Source organism: Trachypithecus francoisi, unplaced genomic scaffold (genome assembly GCF_009764315.1).
Source record: "Trachypithecus francoisi isolate TF-2019V2 unplaced genomic scaffold, Tfra_2.0 Lachesis_group0, whole genome shotgun sequence".
In the NCBI taxonomy this organism is placed as follows: Eukaryota; Metazoa; Chordata; class Mammalia; order Primates; family Cercopithecidae; genus Trachypithecus; species Trachypithecus francoisi.
This window is the reverse complement of record NW_022681453.1, coordinates 140166237-140172700: the sequence shown is the minus strand read 5'-3', so window position 1 is coordinate 140172700 and position 6464 is coordinate 140166237. Positions and strand designations below refer to the sequence as shown.

General features: G+C 44.5%; 1 protein-coding gene across 3 annotated transcripts in view; it reads left to right on the top strand.

Annotated features, from left to right (window-relative positions):
• Positions 1 to 232: 232 nt before the first annotated feature.
• CCDC13 (coiled-coil domain containing 13) overlaps positions 233 to 6464 on the top strand; it is a 67143-nt gene continuing 60911 nt past the window's right edge. For 2 of the 3 annotated variants that reach the window (XM_033212215.1, XM_033212217.1), the window contains exon 1: positions 233 to 1015. The gene's annotated coding sequence lies outside the window, so the exon portion shown is untranslated. The other variant, XM_033212216.1, reaches the window with a different exon arrangement.

The following is a 6464-nucleotide window of genomic DNA, read 5'->3' as shown; positions in this document are numbered from 1 at the left end:
GCGGATCACCTGAGGTCAGGAGTTCAAGACCAGCCTGGTCAACGTGGTGAAACCCCGTCTGTACTAAAAATTAAAAAATTAGCCGGGTGTGGTGGCGGGTGCCCGTAATCCCAGCTACTCGCGAGATTGAGGCAGGATAATCGCTTGAACCTGGGTGGTGGAGGTTGCAATAAGCCGAGATCGCGCCACTGCACTCCAGCCTGGGCGACACAGCGAGACTCTGTAGATAGATTAGATTAGATAGATAGATAGATAGATAGATAGATAGATAAGATAGATAGACAGACAGACTCCCTTGACTCATCTTTCCTAGAAATTTGCCTCCCACCCCCATATTGCCCTGAAATATAGTAATGTCTTAAATTGGAAGGTGCAGTTTAAAAAAAAAAAATGCAAGTGTTTTCTTCTATGAAAATAAACACTGTTCATTATTTTAAAAATCTTCTAAAGTGTAAAAATAAACAGCACTGCTATTCCACCGGCCAAACATAACCACTTTTAATTCTTCTATTTCGGTATTGTTTTAGTGCCAGGTTTGAAATAAACGCAACTTTATTTATTTAGCATTGCTATATTGCGTCCTGCTTCCTTCACTCACCATCATAACATGGCCTTTCCCTACACTGTTTCACATTTTTCAAATATATCTGAACGGCTACTTTAAATTTCATGGTGAGATCGTTCGCTGTTTAACTCCCCAGCAGGAGAGAGGAATGGGCATCTCTGTACAGAACGTTTGGTCCACAAAACTTTCTAAAAAATATACTCCAGAAGATTTAAAATCTCCAGCGCACTCGAGATGGTGCCCGTTTGAATCCAGCCCAGAGCGCCCTCAGCGCCTCTGTCACTTTCAGAACTCTTGGCGCCCCCTCGGCCCCCGTAGAGACGCGTTGAAAACGCGCGAGTGACGTCGCTGGTTTCCCTGGTGACGGTTTCCAGGGCAGCGCGTGCCGGCGTCCGGAGGAGGTGACCTAGCCGCGGCAGTCCAAGAAGTGAGAAGTGGAGAGAGACCGCTGTAAGTGCCGGGGAGGGCGGAAGGGCCGGGCCGGAGCCGGGAGAGAGCCCGCAGCTGCCGGGGGCGCGGACCCGATCCTGAGCGCAACCCCAGCCCGAGCGTGCTGCCACTGGCCGGGCGCCCAGCGAGGACTCCCCCCTTGGTCTCTTGAATCTTCACACACAGCCCTCTTCTTCCCCAGGAAGACGCTTATTTTCCATGCAGTACATGGGTTAGTGAGGCGCGGAGGGTGGGTCGCCTGCCCCGAAGTCATAGCGTAGATGGCACAGTCAGAACTCGAACTCAGGTCCGCCTGACAAGCACTGTCTGCTGGGCCTCTGCCGGGGTGCCCTCTCGCACCGCACTGAGATGGGACCCGGCGGCGTGCACTTCCCCATCTCCCAGTTCCCCTTCCAGGCCCAGCCCCCACAGGACTGCTGGAGGACTCGCAAGAGGGAGTTCCCCTCCAAGCGCGGACTCCAGCCCGTAGAACCAGAGCATCACCCCGCTTCCATCCCAAACCCATCCCTACGTAGATGCTAGCAGTGTATAGGGCGCCAAACTAGGCATCTGCGGGCGGCTCCCCTACACCTCCAGGCCTTCAGGCTGTTGTTGAGAATACTCGAAAAGAACACAGTAAAAGAAAAGAAGAAAGTGAACCCGGGAAGTGGAGGTTGCAGTGAGCCGAGATCGCGCCACTGCACTCCAGCCTGGGGGACAGAGCAAGACTCCGTCTCAAAAAAAAAAAAAAAAAAAAAGAAAAGAAAAGAAAAGAAAAGAAGAAGAGAAGGAGAGAGGAAGAGAAAAACAATGAAAGAAAGTGGCAGGCCAATGGGGTGGGGCAAGGGGTCTAAGTCCTTTCTCACTGGTCCCTGTCACCTATGCACTCAACAGCCTGTGGGATCTTGCTGCCTCATAGGACTCCCGAGTGGGTGCCACTCTTCCCACTCCCTGGCTCTAAATCCTACTTGAGCCAAGAGTTCTTTCCATGCAGCTCTAGCCTTTATTTTATTATTTTTGATTATTATTACTGGTTTTTTTTTTTTAGACGGAGTCTCGCTCTATTGCGCAGGCTGGAGTGCAGTGGCGCAATCTTGGCTCACTGCAAACCCTGCCTCCCGGGTTCAAGCGATTCTCCTGCCTCGGGTTCTTGAGGAGCTGGGATTACAGGCGCCGGCCACCATGCCTGGCTAATTTTGGTACTTTTCCTAGAGACGGGTTTTCACCATGTTGGCCAGGCTGGTCTCGAACTCGTGACCTCAGGTGATCCGCCCACTTCAGCCTCCCAAAGTCCTGGGATTACAGGCATGAGCCACTGCGCCCGGCTTAGCCTTTACTTTTAAAAGAAAATTAATAGACTTAAAGCAGATTTATGGAAGCATTGAACAAAAAACATTTCCTTTATATATTCCATATTCACGTTTCCTCTGTTGTTAACATCTTCCACATTGCATTGGTGTGGTACATTTGTTATCGTTGATACAAATTGGTATGTTATTACTAAAGTCCATAGTTCACATTAGAGGTCATTTGTTGTTGTTGTTGTGTTGTTGTTGTTATTGTTGTTTTGAGACAGTCTCACTTTGTCACCCAGGCTGGAGTGCAGTGGCCTGATCATGGCTCACTGTAGCCTGGAACCTCTGGGCTCAAGCAATCCTCCCACCTTAGCCTCCTGAGTAGCTGGGAACACAGGCACATGCCACCATGCCCGGCTAATTTTTTTATTTTTTGTAGAGATATGGTCTTGCTATGTTGCCTAAGCTGGTCTCAAACTCCTGGCCTCAAGTGGTCCTCCCACCTTGGCTTCCTAGAGTGTGGAGATTACAGCTGTGAGTCACCACACCTGACCAGCATTCATTGCTTTAGGTTGTACAGGTCTACAAGTTTTGCTAAATGTTTAATGCTATGTATCCACCATTAAAGTATACAGAACAGTTTCACCTCCCTAAAAACCTCCTAGGCTTTACTGTTCATTCCTCCTTCCCACCAACCCCTGGAAACCACTGATATTTTTCATTTAGAAGGGATTTACAACCACTGATATCTTTTACTTCCCTGTAATTTTGCCTTTTCCAGAATATTATACAGTTTGCAATTATATAGTACGTAGCCTTTTCAGACTGGCTTCTTCACTTAGCAATATATATTTAGGTTTCTTTCATGTCTTTTCGTGGCTTGATAGCTCATTTCTTTTCATCACTCAATAATATTCCCTGATATGAGTGTACCAGGTTATCTGTTCACCTATTGAAGTACATCTTGTTTTTTTCTGATTTTTGGTAATTATGAATAAAGCTATGAACATTTCATGTGCAGGTTTTTGTGTGGATATATTGTTCAACTCATTTGGATAAATATGATTACTGGATCACGGGGCAAGACTATGTTTAGCTTTGAAAAAGACTACCCAATAGTCTTGCAAAGTGGCTTTTCCATTTTGCATCCCCACCAGCAATAAATGGAAATTCTTGTTGCTTCACATTCTTGCCATCATTTGATGTTGTCAATGGATTGTAGCCATTCTAATAGGTGTGTAATGGTATCTCATTTTTGTTTTAATTTGCAATTTCCTAATTATATATGATGCTGAACATCTTTTCATGTCTATTTGCCATCTGTGTTTCTTTTTTGTTGAGGAGTTTGTTCAGATCTTTTGCCCGCTTTTATTATTATTATTATTTTATTTTTATTTTTATTTTTTATTTTTTTTGAGATGGAGTTTCACTCTTATCTATCACCCAGACTGGAGTGCAATGGCATGATCTCGGCTCACTGCAACTTCCACCTCCCAGGTTCAAGCAATTCTCCTGCTTCAGCCTCCTGAGTAGCTGGGATTACAGGCTCCTGTCACCACGCCCAGCTAATTTTTATATTTTTGGTAGACACGGGGTTTCACCATGTTGGCCAGACTGGTCTCGAACTGCTGACCTCAGGTGATCCACCCACCTCGGCCTCCCAAAGTTCTGGGATTACAGGCATGAGCCACCCCCTGGCCTTGCCCACTTTTTAACTGGGGTATTTTCTTATTGTTAAGTTATCAGAATTCTTTGTATATTTTGGATATAGTCCTTTGTCAAATATGTGTCTGGCAGGTTTTCTTCCAGTCTCTATGGCTTTTCTCTTCTTTCATTTTATTGTTTTTTATTTTTTTTTATTTTTTGAGTCTTGCTCTGTAGCCCAGGCTGGAGTGCAGTGGAGTGATCTCAGCTTACTGCAACCTCCACCTCCCAGGTTCAAGCGATTCTCCTGCCTCGGCCGCCCGAGTAACTGGGATTACAGATGTGCGCCACCACGCCTAGCTAATGTTTGTATTTTTGGTAGAGACAGGGTTTCACCGTGTTGGCCAGACTGGTCTTAAACTCCTGACCTCAGGTGATCCGCCTGCCTCAGCCTCCCAAAGTGCTGGGATTACAGGCATGAATCACTGCTCCCGGCCTCTTCATTTTCTTAACAGTATCTTTCACAGAGTAGAAGTTTATAATTTTAATGAAGTTGAATTTATCAATTTTTTTCTTTCATGTGTCATCCTTTTGGTATTATATATGAAAACTCATAGCCAAACCCAAGGTCAGCTAGATTTTCTCCTGTATTACCTTCTATAAATTTTGCATTTTACATTGCGGTATATAATTCATTTTGAGTTAGTATTTGTGATAGGCATAAGGTCTGTGTCTAGATTCACTTTTTTACATGTGGATATTTGTTGTTCCAGCATCATTGCCTTTGTTTCTTTGTCAAGGATCAGTTGACTCTATATATGTGAGTCTATTTCTGGGCTCTGTATTTGGTTTCATTGATTCATTTGTCTGTTTCTTTGCCAATACCACACTGTCTTAATTACTATCATTTTATAGTAAGTCTTTTTTGTTTGTTTGTTTTCTTTTTTGAGATGGAGTTTTGCTCCTGTTGGCCAGGTTGGTATGCAATGGCACGATCTTGGCTCACTGCAACCTCCGCCTCCCAGGTTCAAGTGATTCTCCTGCCTCAGCCTCCTAGGTAGCTGGGATTACAGGCGCCCACCGCCACACCAGGCTAATTTTTGTATTTTTAGTAGAGACGGGGTTTTACCATGTTTGCCAGACTGGTCTTGAACTCCTGACCTCAGGTGATCCATCCACCTGCCTCGGCCTCCCGATGTGCTGGGATTACAGGTGTGAGCAACCGCGCCTAGCCTAGTAAGTCTTAAGGTCAGATAGTGTCAGTTTTCCACCTTTGTTCTTCTTTAATATTATGTTGGATATTCTGGATCTTTTGCCTCTCCACATAAACTTTAGAATCAATTTGTCAATATCCATACAGTAATTTGCTGGGATATCTTTATTGCAATTGCACTAAATCTATAGATCAAGTTGGGAAGAACTGACATCTTAACAATATTCATTCTTCCTGTTCATGGGCATGAGATAACTATTTGTTTAGTTCTTGATTTTATCAGAATTTTATAGTTTATAGTCTTTTCTCAGAGTTTTATGTTTCTCCTAGTATAAATCTTACACATATTTTGTAAGATTTATTCCTAAGTATTTCAATGCTTATGTTAATATAAATGGCATTGCATTTTTTTTTTTTTTTTTTTGAGACGGAGTCTCGCTCTGTCGCCCGGGCTGGAGTGCAGTGGCTGGATCGCAGCTCACTGCAAGCTCCGCCTCCTGGGTTTACGCCATTCTCCTGCCTCAGCCTTCCAAGTAGCTGGGACTACAGGCGCCAGCCACCTCGCCCGGCTAGCTTTTTGTATTTTTTAGTAGAGAGGGGGTTTCACTGTGTTAGCCAGGATGGTCCCGAACTCCTGACCTCGTGATCCGCCCGTCTCGGCCTCCCAAAGTGCTGGGATTACAGGCTTGAGCCACCGCGCCCGGCCTTAACTTGAGTTTTCCATTGCTTATTGCTAGTATGTGGGAAACCATTTGACTTCTGTATATTAATCTTACTTCTTGCAACCTTGCTGCAATCACTTATAAGTTCCAGGAGTCTTTTTTGTTTTTTGTTTGTTTTTTTTTTAAATAGATTCTTTGAGATTTTCTGCATAGACAATCAGTCATCTGCAACCAAGGCAATTTTATTTCTTCCTTTCCAAAATATATATATTTTGTTTCCTTTTCTTGGCTTATTCCATTAGGTAGAACTTCTAGTATGATGCTGAATGACAGTGGAGAGAAGGGATGTCTTGCCATGTTCCCAGTCTTAGGGGGAAAGCGTGTAGTTTCTCACCGCTAAGTATGATGGTAGCTGTATGTTTTTTGTAGATATTCTTTTTTTTTTTTTTTTTTTTTTTTTTTTTTTTTTTTTTTTTTTTTTTTGAGACGGAGTCTTGCTCTGCCACCCAGGCTGGAGTGCAGTGGCCGGATCTCAGCTCACTGCAAGCTCCGCCTCCCGGGTTTACGCCATTCTCCTGCCTCAGCCTCCCGAGTAGCTGGGACTACAGGCGCCCGCCTCGTCGCCCGGCTAGTTTTTTGTATTTTTGTATTTTTAA